Source organism: Podarcis liolepis, assembly GCF_965112155.1.
Source record: "Podarcis liolepis genome assembly, chromosome: 1".
NCBI lineage: Eukaryota > Metazoa > Chordata > Lepidosauria > Squamata > Lacertidae > Podarcis > Podarcis liolepis.
The window spans coordinates 54,241,940-54,269,628 of NC_139554.1; the positions used below are offsets into that span (position 1 = coordinate 54,241,940).

Sequence of the window (27,689 nt, forward strand, 5' to 3'; positions counted from 1 at the left end):
CAGGAAGAGGAACACAGCCAGAAGGATTTCAGAAAACTGCAGAGTCTCATTGTCCACAATCAGCAGCCAGTGAGGCCTTTGCTTTTAATGTGAAAAATGGGGGGGGGGGGGTTAGCTTTCTGTTACCTTGTCTATGAAGCTGAAATCCTCATTTCAATCCTAATGAATTACTTCTGCCCCATTCTAATTTTAGGGGGGGGGAATTTCACCACTCCTTTTTCCTATGAATGCTCTGAACCAGTTCATCAAAAAATAGGGGTGGAAGTTCTAAGCAAGACACAATCTCTCTAACTTTTTTATTTAAGTTCTGTAAATGAGAATAACATCAAAATAAACACATCTCGTTTCCTCCATTGCAGTTGCATAGTGTTAGTGCATCAAGATTTGTGCTAGTGGAAATGTTACCAATATTGCTAGTTTGATTGCAGTATGCATTATCTTTCAATGGGTCTTAATGATAGGAATTAATGCCTAGGATTGAAACCTTAATGTGGGAGATTTAAAGATTTCCCATAGGTTCTAATAAATCATTGGGGTGAGAGTAGAACTCTGAAACAGTGAAATTACACCACTATTAAAACTTGTTTGGGGCGCTACTTTCATAAAGCTGTGATAGGGAACCTTTAACCCTCCATATATTGTTAGATTACATTCCCAACAATTCCTGACCTTTGGTCATGGTGGCTAGGGCTGATGGGAGTCCACTGACATCTGAAGGGCCACAGCTTTCCAATACTTGTGTAAAGGCTGCATTCTTGTACTTTCTGTTCTATCCTGTAGACTCCAGTCCTGCTCCAGCAAGTATAAATTGCAACCTCTTAATTTACCCTGTTTGTGTTTGAGGTAATAGGTTCCCCTACTTAGCAAGTTATCAGAGAAACCTAAAGCCTGAAAATACTTGAAAGTCAGAGATAATTCATGGTAATTTGAAGATTTGGGTGTTCTCTTTGTGTGATAACAGTCTGATCACATGGCATGTGAGTTTCCTTTACTGGCTAGCTTTATTATGGGGCAGAGAGCTAACTTCAAATGGAGAAAATCCTGTATAATAAGTGCAATGTAGTCAGAAATTCTATCAGATTTTCAATCTATCAGATAGTAAGTGGTGAGCAGGGGAAGAATATTTCTTAATAATTGTTGACAGTCTCCTTCCCCTTGCAGTTTCGCAGTGGTCTGACCTGTCCTAAGCAAGAACCTTTGAGGCAGAGTCTCAGCACCTTGGACAGCTCCAAGTGCACAGCAGTTTTTGACAACAGCTGAAGGATGACTGAGGTCTTAAATTCCTCCAGCTAGATTACCAGTTCTTAGTTCAAGCCCATGCCTGAAGAGTGTGACCTTTTAAAAGGGCAAGCCAATTCTCTTCTGTGGCTTTTTGCCTGTTGCTTGGAGCTCAGGGGAAGTCTTCGGTGGTGGCCCACATCTGAAGCCCACAGGTTCATGACCATCCTTTCGGAATGGAGAACCTGGTCCAATTTCTCAGACAGACCTGGACTTCACGGACTGATCCACCTCTGTCTCTGAGCATTGGCTGTTGTTTGAGGCTAGGGCCATGGCAAGGCACAATTTCAAATTTGCTGAAAGTGTGTGTGTGGAGGGGAATAACAATTAAGTAAAAATGGCATTTAGATCATACTGTGTCACACCAATGTCCCATCAACTTCAGCATTGTCTCCCAGCCCTACCTGCGACCTTCTGCATACATAACAATTGCTCCACCACTGAGCCATGGCCGTTCCCTATCAATTTGTATGCAATTTGTCACATTTGCATCTTCCTTTTTTTTCATAATCTGTGAACTGTGTGTGTACACTCACAAACACACACACACATTACTAGATTGGTAAAACATTCACAAGCCTTGATTGCATATAGATAGCTATCTGTAGTGGCTTTAATATTATTAAGTTTGTTAACAAATGTAGCTATCACAATTGAAACATTACTCAGCATGTCATACACATTTATCTTTTTATTGCAAGGGATTACTAATACATTTCATTCAAAAATGTAACAAAGGAAGTCTATTTTTAATATAAAAATGTATATTTGCTTCATCTATCTTCTTTTAAGTATATGCAAGTCAATTTGAGCATGCTTGCTGCTTTATATAGCTAAAAATATCTTTTCTTTTTAATATTGCTCATATTACTTTTTCTGGAGTGTACGGGGTGTTAGGGGAGGGGTAGTACCTCTGGTGGGGTACATATAATGCTCCTTCTGGGGTCATACCCCAGGAAACAGCTAAACCAAGTGAGGGTCTCAAATCTTTGGTGAGTTAGTGACTTCCCCTGCATACAAAGACAGGCTCTGGTAGATTGAGCAAACAATTCCAATAGTGGATCATGAAGGTGGTTTCTGCACGTACTGTAGAGGGAAGTGAGGGGAAGATGGGGCTCATCAACCTGGGAAGGTAGTCCATCTAAGAGAATGAAAACTTTGATCCTTAACCTCTGCTGCCTTGCGGGAGAATAAAAGGCTAAGGAGTAAACCCTACACAAATCCAGAGTAGAGTCCCTAAGAGGGTTGGAAGGTCCCAGGCCACAGAGAGGTTAGGCTGGCCTCAACTAGAGCCAGGGCTTTTTCGGCTGTGGCTCCAATCTGGTGGAACACTCTGTCACAAGAGACCAGGGCCCTGAGGGACTTGACATCTTTCCGCAGGGCCTGCCAGACAGAGCTGTTCCACCAGGCCTTTGGCCAGGGCACAGCCTGACTCCCTCCCTCGGCAATCTTCACGGAGCTCCGGCCCAATGGTTGCCAGTGGCTTGATTTGAATTGATTTCATAATGAATGATTTTAGAGTGTTGTGTTGTGTTGTGTTGTGTTGTGTTGTGTTGTGTTGTGTTGTGTTGTACTTTTGTACTGTTTTGTTGTTGTTGGCCGCCCTGAGCCCGGCTTCGGCTGGGGAGGGCGGGATATAAATAAAATTTCTTCTTCTTCTTCTTCTTCTTCTTCTTCTTCTTCTTCTTCTTCTTCTTCTTCTATTGTACATCTTTTTACTGCAACTCCTGACCGTATTACTCTACTTTCCTTGGACCACATCAGCAAGGCCGGGGTGTGTGTGTGTCTTGTCTTGTGGGCAGCCCATGACCCCCATACACACTACCCTGGTTTGCACCCTGGGAGGTCACTTTGGTGCTGCTAACACAGTGGTTTGACTTCACTCATGGAGGCTCACTCCATTGTCTTTCAAGACCAACTATTTTTTACCCACTATATAGCAGTTAGACCTCTTGGCATGTCAGTTTCTTTCTGCCCAGTGAATATGTCTCCTCTAGAATGCCAGAAAGAGTGGTGTAAATTCCTACAATGCTTTCATCCTGAGGACTGGTATGCAGGGAAAGCCAGTGACAACTGTGAGAGCCCAAACTCATACTACTATATTGAAGACCTAGGATACCTTAAGAGCTGGTGTGGGGTAGTAGAACTGCCTTCCTGATGCCAGCATTATTGCATATTACCTGGAAAAGGCAGGGCTGGGAGGTGATGAGGTTGGGTCCATGCAGATAGTTGCACCTGTGGAGCCAGCCTCAGGCTCCTGCCAGTGCATCTACACAACCTTGGCCTTATTGCAGGTAATTTGCAGCAACACCAATGTTGGGAAAGCAGGTTTGCTCCACCTGCCCGCCATTACTGGCTATGAGACAGGCTTGTAACATGTTTGTAACTTGCCCAAGGCACTTCTGGCAGGATAGCAAGTCAGTGATTGTCTAAGACTACCCATTTCTTTGTTTCAGAGGAAAGAAGTTTAAGAATGGGAAGTGGCAAGGCTCTAAACTGGCTGACAGATCTCTGTTCACTAGGCTCACTTTTATGCTTGGTGACTGACTGCTCAAAGACCCAGGGTACTAAAATCATTAAACCAGAAATCTGTAGCATGTTGAACCCATTAGATTAGGATCACATCATACAGATGGCTGCATCACTCCTGCACTTACTTCAACAGGCCTACTCATACTAAGGTTTGCAGCAACCTTAGTCATGCATCATGTCAATGATGCAAGGAAGGCTGTTGAATAATCTGTTTTGAGGGATTACAACAGATGCACCCCAGCAGCATCTCCCTAAATTAATATAATTGTATCAGACTATGTTAAGTATCCTAGCAGATTATTATGGGGTTATTGACACAAAAGTGATTGCTAATTGAGGTCTATACAGAACAGGGACGCAGGTGGCGCAGGGACGCAGGTGACACTTTGGGTTAAATCACAGAGCCTAGGACTTGCCGATCAGAAGGTTGGCGGTTTGAATCTCCGCAACGGGGTGAGCTCCTGTTGCTCGGTCCCTGCTCCTGCCAACCTAGCAGTTCAAAAGCACGTCAAAGTGCAAGTAGATAAATAGGTACCACTCCGGTGGGAAGGTAAATGCCGTTTCCGTGCGCTGCTCTGGTTCGCCAGAAGCGGCTTAGTCATGCTGGCTACATGACCCGGAAGCTGTATGCTGGCTCCCTCGGCTAATAAAGCGAGATGAGCGCTGCAACCCCAGAGTCGGCCATGACTGCACCTAATGGTCAGGGGTCCCTTTACCTTTACTTTTACAGAACATTTGCTACTTTCTTTCTCTAAGTTATTTATACACTGCTTAATTACCAAAGTTCCATACACCTTTGAGGTTTTTGTTTTTGTTTTAAAGTAAACTTTCCAGTAAAATATTGTGCTTGTGCTGATCTGAAATTCATTTCAGGCTTTGGACAAATGTGTTAGTTCTGATAACAGCACTGCTGGAAGACGACTCCACAGCTGATGTCCTCTGTGTCATATAAAACAATATATTTTTAAAGTCCCATCTGTGTCCTTTTCTATGGCTCACAAGCTTAGTTGGGGAAAGCTGTTGGAAGTAAACAAAGTGAGCTGTTTCAATAGGCTGACTAATGATCCCCACTCCACAATGACCCAGTATCTCAACATTTGGAGTATGCCTTTGCTCTGAACAGGAAAATGAATGCATGCAGAAGTCCAGGAGTTCAAAGGCCAATGGATTAGCCTAATCTCAATACGCCTCAATTTGTCTAAACCCTTGATTTATTGCCTTTCATGAAAAGGTCAGAATCAGCTAGGCTTCTCATTGTGGTCCAGCTCTCTGTTCCTGAGCACTTTCAAGCTTCTTTGGTGTAAGCTCCAGCCACAGTGGGCTTATTTTATCAAATGACTGTGACTATTTAAAAATGAGTTATACTCTGTGGAGTGCTCTGACAATGTGGGTAATAAGTAGAGGAAGCTTTTGAAGGTTAAAGGGAAATGTTTGGGGAAAGTTAATCTGGTTAGCAGGGGACAAAGAGCCATCTGCAGCATGCTCTGTTCATAGGAAAGATAGCCAAATATTTTTTCCCCATCAGAGCCTTTCTAGAGGATCATTTTATAGCACAATTAATGCGCACTTTCTGCACACTGTTGGGGGAGATCAAGTTATCTTTTCAGAAGGTAGAAGTGCTTCTGTTTATTGTCTTTCTCAGCACTCACAGTACTTTATCTTTCCTGAGCTGGGAAACCGTCAAAAGCAATTGTTAGTGCTGTATAGAACAAGCTTGTGCAAACGTAATGAACAGTATGTCCAGTAAGTAGTCTTTGACACCACAAATGATGAGTGGCACAACCACCATTACTATGTTTCTTTTTTACTTCCTTTTTTTACTACTTAGAGATTGACATTTCCCCCTATTGTATCTTTACAGCTTTTTTAAAAACAAAGCTGTGAAACTGAGCAAGGCTGTCTCCCAATCTGTGGAAGTACCCTACCAGCTGGTGAGCTGTTCCTGCATCCCATTTCTCTATTTTATACATTCTTCAAAGTCTACTTGCTCCTCTGCTTCAGTTCTGAAGCACACAGTAGCCACAGTCCAACACATGTGCTTGGCATCTGAAGCCTGTTGAAATCAGCTGTTTTAAACATGCCCAATGTTATTTCGGATCGTAACTCAAAAACGTCAGCTACAGTTATGGTTAACCTTCACAACACACAGCCATCCCTACTTTCTCTTTCTCCATATCACCATATCTATGCCTTGCCCAGGACAGTTACACTCATCCAATATGTGGGGTACACAGTAACACACCACTTATTTGAAATAGGGTTATTTTGAATGTAGCTCTAAAGAAAGAAGCCTCAATCCAAAACAGAGTTATATTTATGGTTTAAGCATGCCTAACTATTACAGTGGATTTTGCTCAAAATGTGAGATTTTGAATTATTTCAATTCTTTGATAAACATATTTATTTGTGGCTGGAGTTATTTTCAAGGTAACTCGCAATGGGAAGGTTGTTGGTTAGTAGGACAAATTTGTGAACTTTGGTTTTCCAAGTTTCTCATATTTACAGTCTTGTTCATTCTCCACTTCTACATATCAATTTGTGATTTCTTTTTTTTAAAAAAGTCAACGTGAAAATTCATTGTCATTTTAGTATGGATTCCTCCTAATATATACCATTTTGATCAGTTTTCTGAATAAACACATTTTTGCGACCCATTCTCCCCAAATATAATGCATTTGTGTATGTCATTTTCACTAATACATGAATTTTATACAAATATTAGTCTAATCTATGCCTTTTATAGGCATTACTTCGCTGCGAACTGCATTGCAGAATTCAGAAAAGTGTACATTTTAAAGAATGTCTGTCTTCCAGTTCCCATATTGTTTCAAGAAGTGTGAATTTGGTAGATTCACCATGAAATCTGTATCCAGACAAGAATTCTGAGGAACTCAGTACTTGACGGAATATTTAATTTTATGAAATAAATAAAATAAACAAATATTTCCTTCCCAAAGATTTCAGATTCTATGGGAATTCTGTGGAACGATAGTATAAATCCCTCCCCCAAAAAGCATTGAAGTAATTCTGCTGGAAATCTCTCTCTCTCTCTCTCTCTCTCTCTCTCTCTCTCACACACACACACACACACACACACCTCTGGCACCACTACCACAACCCACATTTTTGCACATATTCACTAATGCACTGTTGCCTAATAATAATAATAATAATAATAATAATAATAATAATAATAATATTTATGTGTGTACTTTTCTTGAATATACACATTATGCATGGTTTCTGGTTATGGAAGGTTGGCTTTCAAACCACTTCTATGCTTTGGTCCATATATTCTTTGAGGTTGTATGGAGTGGTTTAGTTCTCATTAAAATGATAGCAGACTTCATTTCTGCCCCATCCCTACTGGCAAAAACAAATGTAAAGAGGGAGATTCTAACAGCTCAGTATTTTTCTAATTCTGTCGCCCCAACCTCAGTTATTGCCTCTGTATTCTTCAATACTTCCGTCCTTTGGGAAGCTGGACAAATTTGCTATCACTGAGCGGTGAGTCGCCCAAAGTTAAGTATTCCCTAACATTTTCTAAAACACTTCAGGTTCCAAAATTTGGAGCCCGAAACCCTTAAGGGGCTGGTACCAATGTTAGGCATATTTCAAATAGGATGAAACAGTAATTCTAAATGAATAACATAAATTAATAAAAAATTGTACTGCAGCGGAAGCTTTCTATACTATTTGGGGTAGCTTTCTTATTCTACAAAGCCATTTAAAAATTTCATTGCCTCCCTATGTGACTAATTATTTTTTATTTCCCTGGCTGAAGCCCAGTGTAGTGTACCCATTCAAAGTCTATGTGAAGTAACTAAAGTATGCTATGCAAACTTCTTTGTAATGTTAAACTTCTGGCAAAGGGACTTTAAAATACCTTTTGGGTGCTTTGCAGGTGCCTGTTTAATATGCAAAAATGTTGACTTGCTTAGGTCTGTATATATTTATTTAGAGCATCATTCTGCGAATGTAAGCCCCTTTGCTTTGGCATGCGCTTTTGTTATCTCTTGTCAAAGTTAAGAGGATTTAGTGGTGCTTTCTCTAGATCACACCTCCATTCATTCATTCATTCATGTAAAGTAATTATAATACCTAGCACTGTGTAAATTAAAATAGCATGCAGAGTTTTTTAGTTTCCACTTACATTGCACCAATGCCACCCTGGACAGGGCGATATATAAATATTTTAAATAAAGAATGAAAGTCCTGCTGGATCCAGCCAAAGGCTTATCTAGTCCAGCATTCCATTCCCCACAATGGCCAACCAGATGTCTGTAGTAAACTCACATAAAGACAATAATACTCTCTCTGCATTGCTGTCCAGAGACAGGTATTGTCTGCCCTCTCATCTTGGAGGTCATGTATAAAGCAGGGTGGGGAACTCTGACCCATGCACCTGATGCTTGGAGTTTGCATACACCCGTGCATGACACTTTGCAAGCCCCTGACAATCAGCTGATGCCATGTTTGCACAGCCCTGTGGCTTTGCCATGTGGTTTGAGTCCAAACCACATGGGCAAAATATCATTGTGACATACATCTGTTTCTTGACAGTGGGTCTAGGACCATACATCCTGGTTTTCCTAGACATATACGGGATTCCACTCCTGAAAATGGCATCCGGAAGGAATTGTACATGGGGGGTGATTTCTTGCTGAAATCACTATTTCTTTTACAGCCGCCTCACTCCCCGTGCCCTCCAGTGTTGCACGCTCTCTCTCCCCCCTTCCTTCCTTCCTTCCTTCCTTCCTTCCTTCCTTCCTTCCTTCTATTCTCCCTCCCTCCCTCCCTCCCTTCTCCTCTCTCTTTCTCAGTGCAGGGCTGCTCATGCAGCCCCTCCATCACCTTCCCAGGTGCCAGCAACCCTAAGGGAAGTGGTGAGCGACAGAGGTGAGCGATGGTAGCGGTGGTGTGTCTGGGTTTTTGCTCTTTGGAATATTGCGACCCTACAGTCGGTCACCCCATCCACCTCTCACATTTGGCCCTCAGTGTGTGGGGAGATAGATTGATGTTTCTGCTCTTGGTATAAGCCATCCTGACTAGTAGCCATTGATATCCCTCCATCTAAATTGGTGGCAATCACCACATATTGTGGAAGTACCACCACATCCCATAGAAGCAATTATAATACTGCATAACTGTGCACTTTGTGAAGAAGTACTTCTCTTCTGTGGTGAACATCTCACCCTTCTGCTTTATAGGATGACTCTAAGGTTATTATTAACCACATAGCTAATGGAAGTAAGTACCTAAAGCAACCAGCTGTGTATACAGCTGAGGCGAGATGTGAACTAAGGACTGTTTGTGTACATCCTCTTTCCCTCTTTAAGACAAAGCTCAAGTTAATATGGTTTACATTGGAAGACAAACAAAAGTAATGACAAACTAATGAAATTATTTCAAACAAATAAATCCATACAGCTGAATTGCATGAACTGGGCACCATCATATGTGATCTGAAACATAGAAGGAGATCTGCCCACTTTCTCCATTCTCCTCAGCAAAAGAAAGTTTACAAGCATAAGGTGTGGGGGGTGTCAGCGTGGGTAGGAGCATCATAAGCATATGTCTGAGGGGAGGAATTACTCAATGGCAATTTATTTGTTTTGATTCCTGGGGGCATGGTTGTGGAACATGCAGTAGAATTAGGAAATGGCTTTATATGAAGTCAGGCCATTGGTTCATTTAGTTCAGTTTTGTTGACACTAGGGGTAGAGACCACCAGGCCTAGGATCCACATGCCACCCCTCTGGGCTCTCTATGTACCCTCAGACCTCTCCCCAGGCCACACACATCATTGGCCCTGTGCTGCACCCTCTTCGGGTGCTTTTACCAGGCTGGAATGTTTCATTGGACTCTGATAATACTTCTTGGTTGGATGGAGGATGGAGGTGTGTGTGTGTACAGAAACCTTTGGCTTTTGTGTGTCTAGAATATAGCCTACTATACAATCATCCGTTGCTCCACCCACCTGTCTCTGGCACCACCCACCACTTGCATGTTGCTCCAGGGACATTCCCCATCAAGAAATGCATCCCTTGGGCTGAAAATGGTTTCCTGTCCTTGGTCCACACCATCAGTAACTCTTTTGGGGTTTCAGATGGTGGAGGAGTCTATCTCAATGCTTCCAGGAGACACTGGTGATTGAACCTCAGCCTACAACAGTTTAAATTTGCATTAGGTTTCACTCATATTTTTCCAGGGATGAAAGTTCCTTCACAATAGTCGTGCCAGGGGCAGATTTAGGTTTGATGAGGCCCTAAGCTACTGAAGGTAATGCGGCCCTTTATATGTCCAGCTGTCCTTTGTCAACAACAAATTGTCACTGTTTTGTGTTGAATATATGCTATATGGTAATTTATGGACCTAATAGGTATCTAAAGCCATTTGCACATAACAAATAGGAGCCCCCATTTTTTGGGGGGGCCCCCAAGAGAGTGGGGCCCTAAGCTATAGCTTGTTTAGCTTATACATATATCTGGCACTGGGTCGTGCTGTAGTATGTATTCCTTAAGCTGTTGTGGTAGTATGTCAGACCTTGCTGTAAGAAAATTCTGAAGCAGAGGAGCTTGATCTTTGATAGTATTTTCTGATCTGAAAGGAAGGAGGTGAAGGCACATGGCAGCATGTCATAGAAAATTGGGATTCCCTAATGAAAAAAGCATCAAAGGAAAATATCCATCACTGTTGACTAGGGTAATATAGGTAAGTCATATAACATTTAAAGAAACCTGCTGAATTGTGAGCAGTGACATTTCAGTCATAATAACAGACTTCCTTAAACTAAGTTAATATATTTTAAGCTTGTTCTGTCTTGAGACTTAATAAAACCAGGGTACTGAGTGATTGCCCAATTGTAAACAGATTGGTTCACGTTTTAAACAATGTCAAGTTTAATCTAGCTGCTATATTAATTTTTTGTGTTTTTTTAAGGAAAGAAAACAAAATAGGAATTGTTATGTAAGACGTTTTTTCAGCAATCTTGCAACTGCTGTATTGATGTTCACAAGCACTGCACAGGTTCATAGACATATGAGATGTTAGGCAATTTGCACCGTGTTTGGTTTGCTTTCAGGTCTATAGCCCCAGAGTATTGTGTATTGTTGTGGAAAGTCTTCCATTGCTAGGCCTGCTTTAATCAACAGGCCCTCTTGGTTGCCCACATGCTAGCCCCACCCCCACCCCGTTATCCAGTTAATTTCAGCAAGTGACTTCACATGACATTGGCATTGACAATAATCAGATGTGACATTTTACAGACAGCTGAGCATTCAGGTACATTTTGACTAGGCTGTTCAGTTTTGTGGTACCTTCCCCATTACAATATCTCTGCTGGTATCCTTTCATTTGATGGTCCCAGGTTTACTTTTCCCAACATCTGAAATGAAGGCACAAGGCAATAAGTATGGCTAAATGATGGCAACAATATTATCTATCTTCTTAGAGAACCTGCAGCATTTAAAGAGTAATTTAATCATGGCTACCAGCAGACATATTTAAGAAGACTTTCCCTGAGCTGTGATCTAGTCATTTATCAAATATTAACTGGATATCTGTAAAAATGGTTTATTTGTATTTTATATAAAATGTGTTTAATTGCTTTCGTTGCACACCACTATGATGGCTCAAGACTGTGAGGTGGTTTATAAATTTGTAAAAAAATAAATAAAATCAGCCCTGAGGAGGGAAAATTTCCAAAATGAACAACACCATCCTGACTCAAGCCTCCGACAAACATATTTTGCCTATCACCACCAATAAGACGGCTTACCCATTGCTAGGGTCCTACCCTACCGGACTGGCACAAAAGATATGTGTCACTGTTGTTATTATTATTATCAATAATAATGTTTATACCAGCTGGTGAGCTCTAGCCTGGCATATTCCATTGCTAGCCAAACTTCAAGTGATATGTTGCCATGGGAACTAAATAGTGACTTGCTTCTTGGTTGAATTGTTCTGAATAGTAAGAATAATCAGAGAAGTGGGCAGATGAACCCCTCTCAACAAAGGTAGGTTGTAATCCAGTTCTGTGTCTAAAAGAAAAAGAGCCTGAGGAGGGAAATTGCAGTTTGAGGTAGTTTGAAGCAGAGACAGAGAACTGAAGTTTTTGGACTCTAGATGAATCTTAGGAAGCTACCTGTCTTCCTAGAAATCTAATGTGGGATCAATGAATTTTGACCTATCTGTTGGAGTGCTTAAACTCCATCTATGCACAATCTGCACTCAGAGAATTGGGATGTGTGTAGCTATATCTATCTAACATCTATCTAGTTTAATTGGCCATTCCCCTGCAAGACCTCTCTTTTGGGGGCCTTTCCTGACACAGCCATGCACAAACCTTAACATCTAGCAGTTCCAGTCTTCACTTTTCAAATCTGCATCCACTCACATCATCCAGGTCACAGCCTTTGCTTGTGGTGGATAAGGAAGCTGTTGAGGTTCCTCTCAGTTGGGGCATATTCTGTGTTTCTCCTTTAATTTTTTTCTAATGCTAGATACTTGTGTTTCCCATCCCTCTCTTCATTAGTTTCCTCCCCTTCAGGGTCCATGCCAAATTGGCAAAGTGCAGACTTCCTCTGAATGTGATGCTATGGTTGTTCCCTGTCTACTGAACAGGGAGTTCTTATGCAAGGAAGTGCAGCTGGAATCCAACCCCCACTGTCCCCTCTAGGAGTGGAGAGTGGTCTCTCTCTCTGATACATTTGCATGCTGCAGAACCATGGAGTGCAATGAGAACACTGGCTCTTGCCAACAGAAGAGTCCTCTGTGTTCCAATAGTGTACCACAGCCAACCTCAAGAGCCTGTATATAGCATTAGTGCTTGATTAACTGAAATTCCTCCCCGCTGCACATTTTCTGTAAAGCAGTTACTCACCTCCTTTAGCTGAAAGGCTGTGTGACATACCACAGTGGCATGGTTTCACTGTTCCCATTTGATTTACTTCAGCACTTAATTGAAATGAAACCTAGTGAAAACCCTGGGTTTTTTTAAAATAGGAACTTTATTATTTTCCCTCCCTTTCCTTTAAAGAAACAAAAGCACAACTTTTACTGTTGCTTCTGAGGCAATTAAGATAATTAAGCCATTTGAGAACTAACAACCAAGTGACCATAGAACCTCTAATTTTTTTTAGGGGGAAATGCAATAAAATGGCACAATTGGTAATTGGAATTTTAACATCCCTTCCCTGCATTTGGAGAATGAAAGAATGTGTTGCTATTAAATCTGTGCCTTTTAAAAGATGTTTTTCTAAGCAAAAGAGAAAATTAAGCAAATGGATTATAATTTGCCCCCAGATGGATTAGTCTTTTTAACATTTTCAAAGAGTTAGTGCCTTTCACTTGGAAATACCCAAGCATATGCACTGCACTCTTATATTTATCATATGGAAACAAATCCCATTGATTTCAGTGGGATTTGCGTAGGCCTTGCATTTGGGGTGCTAGCTGTATAAACTGATGAGACCCTTGCTGTTGAGGAATAGATTCATCGACATTGTTTCCATGTTTTTACTGAAAGCTGTTTATTCCTCTCACACGTGAAAGTTTCCTTACAGTGGTACCTCGGGTTAAGTACTTAATTCGTTCTGGAGGTCCGTTCTTAACCTGAAACTGTTCTTAACCTGAAGCTCCACTTTAGCTAATGGGACCTCCTGCTGCCACCGTGCCGCCAGAGCATGATTTCTGTTCTCATCCTGAAGCAAAGTTCTTAACCTGAAGCACTATTTCTGGGTTAGCGGAGTCTGTAACCTGAAGCATATGTAACCTGAGATACCACTGTATTTCAAAAAGCCTACAGAAATGTGGGCATGATAATTTTGCCATAAACACACACTAGAATTGGAGGAGGGATACCTCCACTTGAAGTGTAGCAGAAGTGTGCTGAGTTCTGGGGAGTGCTGGGGAAAGGAGGGGCTTTGAAATGAACAAATCCTGCCCCTTTCTCACCTTGCCCATCCTAGTGAGTAAATGAATGAAAATTGGTCATCCTTTTTGCTTCTCACTCTGTGTGTGTTTCGCTTAACAAAAGGGTGAAATATCTGTGATAATGAGGCATTAACTGAACCTGGCCATCTCTTTGTCTGCCTCCTGTACCACAATTAGCTTGAAGGCTTCCATTCAGGAATTTGAATAGCAACTTTATTTGCATGTGTTGAACTTTACATGATGTGAAGTATTTCCTGAGATGAGGCCAGTATGAGGTTTGTGCCAGGGTCAGGCAAGATTCAAGATGGTGAATCTTATGTCATATTTAAGTTATGTCAATCTTATACTCATGCCATGATCTACAGAGATAAACAATACCATAAGTTCAGATTCACACACAGGCAATTAAGAATACACCTATCCACAATTGTTTAACTTTTATTATGACAGCCCTTTAAATTTCCTGGTCGAAGAACAGTCATAAAATTACATACCGCAAACAAAAACACCTTAGTATTTGTACTAGATACCTGTATCATTTTCAGAACATGCCGTTAATGATTCTGGATAACAATGGGTCCATGGTGAGGATACATACTCTTCACATAGTCTGTTAAAAATAGTTGATGCTGGGTAGAATTCCAATTGGATCATTGAGAAGAATCTAGAAAGATGTTTTTAATATACATACAAATGTCCAACATCAAGAGGATATTGTAGCAGACATTGCATTTAACTTCAAGAAACTGATTTCATATTGAGAACATGGAAATTACATTAAGAGTTGAGACATTTATCTATACCATGAAACCTCATTTTCCCACTCTTGTTGCTAACAGTTTCAAAAAGAGATCCTTGCTCCTCTTATTCAACAGACATGGAATAATATAGCAATGGTTATCCTCTTTTTCATTAGCAAGTGAAAAAAGGCTTTGCTCCTGAAAGTTTGTTATAATGACATTTCCTGAAACAGAAATGCTATTTCATCTCCACTAAATACATTGAAAACCTTTGTGATGCCAAATACTTATAAGATTCAACTAACATAACCTTCAATGGACACCACATATCTGAAGTGTTAATTGTTGCATCTTGTTGGAAGTCAGAAATAGACACTACTGGGAACAGAGGTCAAATGTGATCGTGTTTTATTTCATTCCCATTGTAAGTTTCTTTACTAATTGTGAGTTGTCCTAAAATAGGCTATTTTTGTTATTCTGTCTCTTAAAGATGCTTGATTGTCCCCTTATGCTGCCAGTACAAACTCCTTCCATTTATTTGAATGGAAGTGTCATTTATGAAACTACTAAAGCTTGTCAGAAGATGTACAGGTCCTAAGGGAGTAGAATATATGTCAGTTATTACTTACACCAGTATAAAATTTTGAACTGAGTGAGATTAAATCTCCTTGAGGAACAACTGTCATTCACTTCTGAGGTATATATTGGATGAAGCTTTGGATATTAGTTCAAGTGTTGATATATCATTTTCACTTGAGATGCTGGTTCTTTCAATAATTGCTACCGGTTACATTTACTAGGGGTCTGCATTGACTCTTGTGTGTATCCTGAACTGGAGTGATTTGGGTTGTAATATTATGTTCTAGAGGGGGATTGTGCTATTAATAAGGCATCGTAGGATGGATCAGGGACTTCCTAAGCTTCAGAGTTGTTTTGTGGGCTTCAATTTTGCAAAAGGTCAAATGAATAAGAATGAGTGAATATTTCAATTCTGGTTTCTCCTTAATTTATTTTATCCATCCCAGGCAAAGAGAATAAACACTGAGCTGATGGGAGAACCACTCCAATTATCTTTCTGAAATGTGGCAGGTTTTGGTCCTTCAGAAGGAGTGACCATGCTTAAAATTTGCATCCAGTTCTGGCCAACTTCCCCTCCCAGACTTTTCTGCTTAAATCATTTTGCAGAGTTTCTTTAATCCACATATGTGAAAAGGAAGTGCGGAGATATAGCCATTCTATCATGAATGGGGACAAAACAGAGTTTTTATTTAACAGGTAAGATGTGAACCAAAATAATGAATTAAACTGGAGCAACACAGAGCAGATCTGAAACAGACTGGGATGCTTCCAAATGCTGCAGATGCAAGGTGACTTTTGTGGCCACTGCACAATATTTCATGTATTTTCTGTCACTTGAATGCAGCTACTTCTATTTCTTAACCTGAGTTTTCTGAAGACTGATTGTGAATGGGGAACAATAAGTTTATTTTATACCAAGTGACTCAGAACTCAAATTACAGATTAATGCCAAGGGAGTGCAGTGTGACTCAGAAACAGATTATTAAGTTTTTTAAAAATGCACAGATACAAGATGAATGTTGGTGTCCACACACATCCCAAGTAATAGTGATGGCCTTTGACCTAAACTATCTTACTTCCAACTTTCCCCCCTCATGTGGCAGAAATCCCCATTGTCTTATTTGCAAAACTAGCATTTTTCACCCCCTGTTTGACTTATTTACTTTATATTTTCACAGGGTTGAGTATATTGCATTGCCTTTTTAATACAGTTTTCTTTGGCATCTCTGTAATCCTGCCCTCCTTATCAAACAGCTTTTATCATTACCATATAGTACTTTTAAAAACAGGATCTGATATATTTTGGAAACTTTTTTAGTTTCATTTTCTCTCAGTAAGTCCATCTTCTCATTCCTTCATTCTTGTCTTTGTTTAAGTCCCACTCAAGTAACTCCTTATTTGAAGATCACGTAGGATAGTAGGAAGTATGCAGATTAAACCTCCTGTCTGCTCAAAAGCTTTTGGCTATCCCCACTATTGGTATATTCCTAACTCCATTTCCCCCTAAATGTCTGCTTAAATTGAAACTTTCTTCATCAAACACAGATGTGATACCTGATGGTTCACTGGCTAAGATTTGTATATGCTCATCCCATATTGCTGGATAGATATTTGTTAGATAGCTCTGTCCACTATGGGTAATTTCACCAAAGGTGCACTCCTCCATTGTCTCCCAAGACAGACAGATACCATTCCAGCAACAATGGACATCCATAAGACGTTTTGAATATTTGGTTTAACTAAAGACTCCTCCATAAGTCTTAAAAGTTTTTCTTTCTCCTAAATCCAGTGTACCAGCAACAATAAAACATCCACTCTGTAGTAACTTTCTATATCCAGAATACCGAATTTTCCCTTCCTACCTCCTTAGCCACCCTTGCCGTTTTACCTTAGTCTATTAGCCTTTGCCAGTCCTGTAGAAAATAAAACCCTACCTAGAATTACATTTGAATGCAACAATATCATCAGGTGATCCTAAGACTGCTAGCTTAAGGTCACAATAGTTCCTCTTTCTGAGGTGAAATTGCAAAATCTTAATGGGAAATATATCATGCTTACTGATAAAAGTGAACACTATCAACCTATAAAAGTGCTGGGATGAGCAAGCCATGTGTGAGTGCTCAGTGGAGCAGAGTCTAAGTTGGTGAACTAAAATCCCTCTTTGTACTCTTCTTGTCTTTCCACTTGGCTTGGCTGACCATTGCTAGATACAAATCTCACCAAGAGCTTCTGATGAGATCACTGCCCACCCTGAAAACTGATATTTTCACTGTGTTAGTTTTGTTTCCATAGAAACATATTTTTCTGACATAACTAACTAAACATGGTTAGTTAATTCTGAAGGGATTGGAATTGGAACGACTGGTCCAGTTTTTAAAGATATTTTTTTCCAAGCCCTGAAATCAAGGTAAAACAGAACTCAGATCAAGATAAAGATAATATATTTGAATAAGCAAAGAAGGTTGTTTGTTACTTGCCAATTTTACCTGGCATTTATTTCAAGGATGGAAAAAAATGGATGTATTGCAAGAATGAATGGAGACAGCTGATTATGATGGGCACTGTATATTGGCAATATATTATATAGAATGTTGTTGTATGGAACATCGAGACATATAACTAAATATGTTTCTCTTCACTGATTTGCAATGGCTTTCCTGAAACATCATTTCCTAATTCACATGCTTTTTGTTGTCTTTTGTATGTACTGAAAAAGCTCTGCAAATAAGCATTCACAAAGAAATGAGGTTATAGCAGAGTTAATGAAAAATACAACATATCTGATCAATCTAACTCTTCTTAGCAAGATTTTGATTAGAGCATATTTTAACAAGTATGACAGAGAAAAGATTGTGGAAGGATTAAATTAATTTAATAAATGAAATATGAGACTTGTAAAGAGGGGAGAGTGTTTACTATTTAATCTCATATCATAGCTATTAAATGCCACAGCAAGATTCCCCATCCTTACAGCCCAAGACTATGTACATAGACTTGGAAATACATTCCACTGATCTTTATTGGGAACATGGGAATCTCTTTAATTACTCTTGCATTCCTCTAGTATGCTGATGTTGTAACAACTCTATTTCTCCATAATATCTGAATCAGGAGAGGCTGTGAAAGCTCCAGACTGGTGTCTGAATGCAGTGGTGGACTGGATGAGAGTCAATAAACCCTCTGAATCCTAGGAAGATGGAGGCTCTTGGGGTGGGTGGTTCTGAGAGATTGACAAGTTACCAATTTGGATGAGGTTACACTCCCTCTGAAGACGCAAGTCTATTTAGCCCAAAAATGGAAGCAAGAAGAAATACCAACGAAAGAAGAGTGGCAGACAAAGATGATGGACTTTGCGGAATTGGCGAAGCAGACCAGAAAAATCTGAAACCAGTGTGATCAAGCTTTCCAAAAAGACAGGAGTAAATTTATATAATACTTGAAGGACTATTGTAATCAATTAACAACACTAGCAGGGTTGTAAGAAGACTTGTAATGATAATTGTCACTACCCTTTTATTTTTATTTTAAAATTGTGATATTCTGAATGAGTGAAACGTAGAATGGAAAATGTATAAATGCCATGATATACAAATGAATTTTGAAAACTATGAGGTGGGAGGGAGGAAAGTTGACAGGCTCATATGAACAAAAGAAGTAAAGTGGTTAATAAAGATGTGTTTAAATATTATAAAATGTGGAATTATTTAAAAAATATATAAAAAAGTAGAAGACACAAGTTTATAGCTTGAGGGTATTACTAGATTAAGTTCTGTCACTTTGAAGCCCAAGTGTCATTTGTGGCTAGGCCTTTTACCAGGTCTGTCTGCTTTGCTAGCTGTAGCCATTCCTAGACAGCGATAGCCTGACCACTGTCATCTATGCATTGATAACCTTGAGGCCGCCAAATTTCAGAAGAATATCCTCAGTAACTTTTCTGCATGGACAACCTTTACAGTTCTGGGGTGCTTGATAAAGATTCACTTAATCACCCCCTATTGCTTTATATAGAGACTTTTATGAAAACAGGCATATGTGTGAGAGAAATACATGAGTAAGACACCTGTCAAATTAAGTCTGGTGTCACCTTTAGTGTTGTAAGTGAAAGAAATTTTCCCCCATCCCTGTGCATTTTTGGGGAACAATTTTATCATTAAAATGGCGTACATTGCCCCTAGAAAAATAATCTGCTACTTGCCAGAAGAATGGGGAGGGGAGGTAGGGAATTATGGTTTATGGCTTGTGCTCTGCTCAGTTGGCACAAAAACTCACAGAAATAAGTGCAATGTGGGCATGTGGCACAGAGGCAGAAGGAACTGGATGTTCAGCATGATCCAAACAAACACCACTAGCAGAACTAGCAAAGACCACAGAACACTCAAGAACAATGTGACACATCATCTCAACATCCCTTCCCAAAGCACTGTGATTACAGAACTCTGATAAAATCATTGCCTCTGATTAGAAGCTCAACCTATCACCAAAAGCCTCTCTCCCCACCCAGCATCATACACCAAGCTTGAGAACAATTCCTCTTTCTCCTCTTCTTGCTCCTCCTCCTCCATTTTGCAAACATTGCAATGTTTTTGGAAAAAGCAGGAGGCCCATCTGGTTCTGATGTGGAAGGTCTGTAGCACAGTAGTAGTAGAACATCTGCTTTTTTATGCAGAAGGTCCCAGATGTGGTGTAGTGGTTAAGAGCGGTAGACTTGTAATCTGGTGAACCGGGTTCGCGTCTCTGCTCCTCCACATGCAGCTGCTGGGTGGCCTTGGGCTGGTCACACTTCTTTGAAGTCTCTCAGCCCCACTCACCTCACAGAGTGTTTGTTGTGGGGGAGGAAGGGAAAGGAGATTGTTAACCGCTTTGAGACTCCTTCGGGTAGTGATAAAGCGGGATATCAAATCCAAACTCTTCTTCTAACTTCTCCAGGTAGAACTTAGAATGTCTCCTGCCTGAAACCCTGAGGAGCCAGTGCCGGTTAGTGTAGTAGACAATGCTGAGCTCAATGGACCAATGGCCTAAGCTGTATATGCAGCTTCCTATGTTCTTATGTTTTATATTCTTATGATTGCTAAGGATGCTGAGCCAAAACAGAGACAAAAATAATTTCCAAGTTAAAGGTAACTGACCTCTGAAGATCACATTGTTAAGAGGGCTGCTCATATTTTATAGACTGGCACTTGAACAGAAAAGTGCAAGTGGCTTTTGCCTCCATCAGTTCAACTGCCCTTCCCTGGTGAAAAGCGTCACGAATCTTTTGGCATGCAAAAATGATTTGTACTCTTATGGAGGGTTAACTTGGTAACTGCCACTAGGTGTCACACTGACATCATTTATTGAGGGTCAGGCCAAGGAATTTCAGAAATACTGAGTGGGGGATGCGATCTGTGTTGGAAGGTTCATTTTTCACTATTTTTCTTTGTTTCCATTGCAATTCATCCAAACAGGCTGACTTTGCAGGCTGTCATCACAGCGGGATAGGTGCCGCAGGTCCAGATTTCTGTTTGTTTTGCTTCTTGTGATCAGCTGTATTTAATACTGTATGGCAACTTGTGAAAGTTCAGAATATTTGGGTTCATATGCAGGACTCAATGGTTGTCCTCTAGAAATTGCCTTTTTCCCATTTAGAAAAAGAGGCAGATTCCAAAGGAAAATGTTGCTACTCCCTAAGGTGAAGCTGTGCTCTAAATATATGGGGGGATAAAAATGAATGATGTCTTTATTTGCTTAAGAGGCATATATCTGAAAATATTTAAAGCACAGCAGACTCTGGAGCTTGTCAAGCTGGAAAACAATGTAAACAGGTTAGAAAAACATACCTGTTTTCTATATTATTTCAGAAGCTGAACATTAGGGTGTGTGTGTGTGTGTCTGTGTGTGTATTCCTTCCTCTATCTTAGGTATAGCAATTGCATTTTCTCTGTCTATTGGGTCAAGATGCTTAGTTTTTCCTCAATTAAATTATAGCCCAATAAAAAAACCTAAAACTACTGGCTGCATCTAAATTTTTCTATGGTCTTTTTTCATTTCATTTCATTTTTTTTTTTTTTTGCCAAATGGGCTGCTTCTGAAGAAACAAAACAGTTTTCTCAACCATCCACTATTTTTATTTTATTCTTACTCTGATTGCATTTTGCTTTCTCAGCACCATTATTTCCTTGATTGGTTGGGATTTCCATGTGGTTAATCAGGGGTTGTGGGGTGAATGGGATCATCTTAATCTGCTGTGTAGCCAATCAAGTCCTGCTGTTTGCCAATATCAAGCAAAACAAGCAATGCCATTTTAATCAAATTCCCCTTCAGCTTCCTGCACTACCTCCTATGTTGTTCTAGAAGGTTCTCCAGCCCCCTGGACCAGCTTTTTGGGGAGAGTATAGAGTATTTTATAGTGCAGTTGATGTGCAAAGATGCTGAGCCATATTGCTTGAGAGCATTTCAACTAGAAATGCCAATATGTGAAAGGGCTTAGCTCAGGGATAGAGCAGTTGCTTTGCATGCAAAAAAATAAAATAAAAATACCCAAGGTCCTCAATCAATCTCTGGCATCTTCGGGTCAGACATCTGCTTGTCATTGTAGACAGTACTGGGCAAGATGGACCCAATGATAAGATTGTTTCATTGCAACTTTGGCATGCCAAGCATGTGCTCTGTTGCAAAACCATGATCTTCCCTTCCTTATACCTTCACTGTGAAGTACTTGACCCACAGCACTTGCCAAAATTAATAGGTAGATTAATTTATTGTGAAAGGAACTCCATGTGACTAAAGTGGATCAGCCCTGTGTGCCTCTTCCTGGTTCCACCCTCAAGACCACTATGCACCAAACAAAGATCTGAAGGAAGCCTCAGCGTATTTATGGGTTCTGATTGTGTGGACAAGTTTCCAGGAGTGAGGTTGACTTTCCAATCAGCCCTTCACTCAACATATGGAGCTTGGGAAGAAGAACACACACAAGCCATTCCAATTCCTCAACCATCTCTACTTCTGCTAACTGTAGGTGGCCATGAATTTGCCCTACCTAAATCATTTCTATTATATTATTTTACAGTCATACCTTGGATCCTGAATGCCTTGGTAGTTGGATGTTTCGGCTCCCGAATGCCGCAAACCTAGAAGTGAGTGTTCTGGTTTGTGAACGTTCTTTGTAACCCAGACGTCTGACGGGGCTTCTGATTGGCTGCAGGAGCTTCCTGCAGCCAATCAGAAGCTGCACTTTGGTTTCCAAACGTTTTGGAAGTCAAACGGACTTCTGGAACAGATTCTGTTCGACTTCCAAGGTATGACTTTATTTGTAAACTCCGAACTGTATTGAGCTAAAATTAAAACTTAAAAAAACCCTAAATAACATACTCTAGGTCCATTTTGTAATTCTCTGCAGCTGGATTTTTAAAATTTATTTATTTATTAGTCAGTATCCAAATAGATTAAATCCGTCAAAAAAAAAGTATGAGAAAAAAGGGGAGGCTGGAGGAAAACCATACTGTCCTTTCATTCTCCTTGTGCACTGTAAGGTATAGGAGCAGCTTGTCCATCCTAATAACATTTGATATTAGCAGCGTGCTGAAGAGACTTATTTGAAATGTTTAAAAGTCAGGTCTCTCTGCCAGGATTCAAATGGTCAGCAACAACAATTGCAACTCTGAACCTAAGTGTGGGAATGCGGGAGAAGGGATTTCAGAGAGACGGCTGTCAAATGAGATTATATTATTAAAAATGCAACTCTCTGCCTGTCAATTACAGCACATTTTATGGTCTGTAGGAAATGCAGCTGATTATTAACGAGAATGCTAGGTTAATAGTGTTTGCTGAGACTTATTAATCAGGAAACCTGGGAATGCGCAGATAAGGAAACTGAGCATGGGCGGGGGGGGGGGGACACTGATTTAATAGACAAGGGGAAACATTGCTGTTATAATACATCAAGGCTGGAAAGGGTTTAGTCTTATATAGCGCAATCCTATGCTTGTCTGCTTAAAAGTAAGCTCCGCTGAATTTCATGGGACTTGGTGTGTATAAGATTGCAGCCTAAAGAACCTGAGGGAATGTTGGCTACAAAAATTTAGCAAAATATGGGTATCCAGTGGCTTAAAAAATATCCAAAGCAATGAAGTGAATCATTATAAAATATGATACAAGTATCCCTTGACATATTGCAGAGGTCAGTGCTGAATATTGTTATTCTGAACACTGTCATTAATTTATTCTCAAGAATGGCAAACCTTCTTTTTAAAGGTATATATCAGTTTCATTCTCAGTTCTCTTTTTCCACGTAATGATGAGAAGATAAGTAACCTTTGAGAGCTCTACTGTTTCAACAACGTTTGCTACCTTCTCCAATTCCTTTGGAGAATAATGGTTCATTGGTCTTTGGTTTGACATTAATAATACCTTGCTTTATGGGAACATTTTTTTCTTTACTTGTCCAGCCCAGAGACTGAAAGTTATAGATCATAATGACTTAGCAGCTAAAAGAAAGAAGCAAGTGATCTATAAATTTGAGATACCACCTAGCAACGTGTGCAACTCTCTGAATAAATGTTGTTAGCATTGTACCAGCAATATTTTGCCTTTCCTTGATGTTCTTTCATTGTCACTCTTCTGAAGGCCCCTGGCAAGCACTACCAAATATTTTTAGCAACCTTCAGTTGCCCACCCCTATTGTAACAGGACATCATCAGTGCCCCTGTGGTTTTCTGTGTCTTTACTTCCACTGCCTCCATAAGACACTTCCAAGAAAAGGTTTAATTAAAGAATATACCCAGGTAGCTAAATGAGCAAGTTTGTTCCATGGCCTGCTGATCCAGGCACCATCTATATCTACTGTAGGACTGTGCTTGCAAAAAATCACAATCTTGGTCTTAGGTACTAATTTATAAATAGTTCAGTCCCCCCACCAAGTAAAGTAAAAATTAGTATCATGAACCAGCCAAACTTTCCATGCAAAAAACCCCTATATGCATGGCTATAGATGCTCATGTTATAATGTTTATTTTAAATATGTGTTTTCCTAAGCAATTTAAAAGGGTTGTCATTGTTGATTCTGCCAACTGAAGTGAAGTGCAACTCATTGCAATCTAAAGGGAGCAGGAGAAGCTTCCAAGACCTTTAACTTCAGCATCCAAAATTGCTTAATGGCACCATTGTGTTAGAATTCCTGCTCCATGATTGCAGTCATGGGATTGTTGTCTATCACATGGCGGTGTATGTTTTGGCTCCACAAAGTAGGAAGTGATGGAGACAGGATATTTGTGTTACTGTGTTACATGATGTGGGACTATTGTCCTTTGTTCTTTCTCTTTGCCGTCTGATGCTAGAGAGAGGGGGAGCCATGTTGCAGTGCTCCGTGTGTGTTTATATGTAAATAAAGTAGATTAGCCATAATGCTGAGGTCTGTTACGCAAGCTGCGAAGACTCTGCGGATTCCTAAGTGTGCCGATGTCTGTTGGCATCGGTCGCTGTGATGTTTGGGCTGAAGAAAGCTTTTGAAGCTCCCGAACTATCGACCAGGAGGGAGAGAACATGCCAGTCGGGCATGTGTCTCTGCCAGGGTCCTACTTGCGCGTAGGACAAGCTCCTGACACATTAGACCTGTTCCACCTGTACACTTATAAGTGACAATAGCATGAGTTTCTAAAGGAGAATTAGCTTGAAAGGCAGACCTGAAAAACCACGTTACTGGGGAAGAATGCAAAAAGTGAGTGCAGTCACCAACCCAACATTCCTTCCACAGTCCCCCACGCCCACTGTATGCTGCCGCCGCCACCCCCGACCCTTGCTGCAATGCAGGGGCTGAAGCCAGCCATTCCAGTTTCAGACTTGGGACTCAGCTACACAGGTCAATTCATAACATTAAAATGTGTAATTTAAAATGTGACACCAGATGGCGCTGTAGAGCAGAATCCAAAGTCCATGGCAGGACCCCCCCCCCCCGGTAACATTTTTTCCATAACATTTTTTATATCTGTATAGATCCAGCCTTGGATTCATTGTGCAAAGTAACTGTATAAAGGTAAAGGGGTAAAGGGACCCCTGACCATTAGGTCCAGTCGTGACCGACTCTGGGGTTGCGGCGCTCATCTCACTTTATTGGCCGAGGGAGCCGGCATACAGCTTCCGGGTCATGTGGCCAGCATAACTAAGCTGCTTCTGGCAAACCAGAGCAGCACACACAAACACCGTTTACCTTCCCACTGGAGTGGTACCTATTTATCTACTTGCACTTTGACGTGCTTTCGAACTGCTAGGTTGGCAGGAGCAGGGACTGAGCAACGGGAGCTCACCCCGTCGCGGGGATTCGAACCGCCGACCTTCTGATTGGCAAGTCCTAGGCTCTGTGGTTTAACCCACAGCACCACCCACCCTGGGGACCTTGACACGCAAATATTGTCCCCCATTCACAAAATGTAGCACACAGGAGAAGAGAAATGAAACCTCCTGCCACTTTAACTTGCTTGTGCTTCATTCTTTTTTAAATGCAGTTTTTCCATCTCCTGCACTGATCTCACAAAGTGGGAGGGTTGCTTACAGTGACAGCATGCAGCAAAGTCATAAAAGGAGTGGGTGGGTGGTTACTTACTCCTCAACACTTCATTTCTGTGCTAAATAGACCACCCCCCAACCCTCTGAATGAGACAGGCATTTGTTTAACAAACATGAGAGGGACCTGAGTATCTGGTTTGGCCAAAGATCCTTGCTTTTAGTTTTTATAGGCCATTTCCAAACACAGCCTTCACCTGATAGTCAGATCTAATATCAGACAAATGCTTTCAGTATTAAAAGTTTGTTTGATTGTTCAGCTGTAAAATGGGGAAGGCGCTAGAAGCCTTATATTATCACTGAGCTGTAAAATGAAAATATTGCACCAATTTACAGATCAGCTAACAAAGGTCATGTGTATGAAGTTGCTTTATTCCCCCCCCTCCCCCTAAAATCCATTATTCCGTTTGTTGTTTTCTTCTTACATAGATCCTGAACTTGAAAAGAGCAGGGAGAGAAATGTTGGCAGCCAAATTGAGCACCAGTTCGTTGACTCTCTTTAAAATCTTACTTTAATACGCTTGACCGAAGTGCAACCTCTATTCCCTTCCATTTTAATGTGAGTTCCTGCTATTGTAAGCAACCCAGAATTAAATGTTTAATCTAAAAACACTGTTTCTTTTACATAATAAATGTCGCTGTATAATGTTAGACTACTCATTAGCAAATGTGCTGCATGCCTGACATCACAGAATCAGTTGAGAAGCAGGGATGAAACCATTTTAAATTATTTAAAGCTTCCCATTTATGGATAGAAGGACAACTTCAATTACAAAAATAATGCTTCTTAAAATAGAATTTATTTCTCTTTACAACAATCTGAGATTGCACAGTGATGTGCTGTGATACAAACGCTTTTATCAAAACAAAACAAAAATCATTGAAGCCAATGAAGCGTTTACAAAACTCCATTGAGATGGATTCTAACTTAGAATTAGAATTTGGAGCCTGATTACAAGGTTACATTAGAAGCCTTCAGAAAACAGTATATTAATGATGACATTAAAGTCATTACTTGAATCTTCTCAAGCTCTTTTAGGACAAAACTGAACATTGAGTTTTCATCCATAGGTTAAAGATGGGGGGATCTATTGCATAGATTTAAGGGAGGCTGCAATCCCATGGTCCCTGAGAATGTATTTCATTAGATAATTTACAAAACAGGACACCTTCATCTGCTCCAACTGCAGCAAAACATGTCTCTCCTGTACTGATCTCTAAAGCCACAGCAGGCACTGTAACTCTCCAACAGTTTGTCTTTACTCCCAATGGCGCACTCTTCCACTGTCTCTCAAGACATACAGATGCCAACAACAAGGAGATGTTTATATGGTTCCCACCTAGTGGCCTAAAGGCAAAATTGTTTATTTAGAAAAGCTAAAATTGTATTTTCACTAGATTTGTGCTTTTGGGAGAGTTTCCAAGATGGATGCCAGACTGAGAACAATATAAAGAGAAACCAAGCAATGAAACCAGTTATTGTTAAGTGTCACTGGGGTAGCATACAGTGGTACCTCAGATTACATACACTTCAGGTTACATACGCTTCAGGTTACATACTCCGCTAACCCAGAAATAGTGCTTCAGGTTAAGAACTTTGCTTCAGGTTGAGAACAGAAATCATGCTCTGGCGGCGCGGCAGCAGCAGGAGGCCCCATTAGCTAAAGTGGTGCGTCAGGTTAAGAACAGTTTCAGGTTAAGTACGGACCTCCGGAACGAATTAAGTACTTAACCCAAGGTACCACTGTACATATATTATGGTGCATTTCCTTCTCCATGGGTGGGTGGGAGAAACGGAGGTCTAGTTAAAGAGGTCTCCCTGGAGCAATAGTAGCAGAAAGGTTTGCTGTTACAGCTTCTCTGCTGTTGCTGCTCCGGTAACAGAGAGGGCAAAAAGAGGGGTATGCTGTGAGCATGCCAAGGACAAATCAGAGGAAGTGTTGGCTCCACTGGAGACAAAACCTTCCTATCATACCCTCCAACATGCCTCAGAGGAAAAGTGGGACATGTGTCTTTTCGGGCTGTGTGCCCACAGGAGACAGGTGACTCATACAAGAGCACAGCCTCCCCCACCCCATTATCATTAAA

The 27,689-nt window shown here is 40.6% G+C and overlaps 1 protein-coding gene and 1 long non-coding RNA gene across 4 annotated transcripts in view; both read left to right on the forward strand.

The window, feature by feature from the left end:
- On the forward strand, nucleotides 1-26,176 carry LOC310705341. The gene is made up of 3 exons (XR_014525209.1): nucleotides 1-69; nucleotides 5,672-5,741; nucleotides 26,031-26,176. It is a non-coding gene; the product is annotated as an uncharacterized lncRNA (long non-coding RNA).
- LRRC4C (leucine rich repeat containing 4C) overlaps nucleotides 1-27,689 on the forward strand; it is a 614,900-nt gene that overhangs the window by 99,731 nt on the left and 487,480 nt on the right. The window lies entirely within an intron of this gene.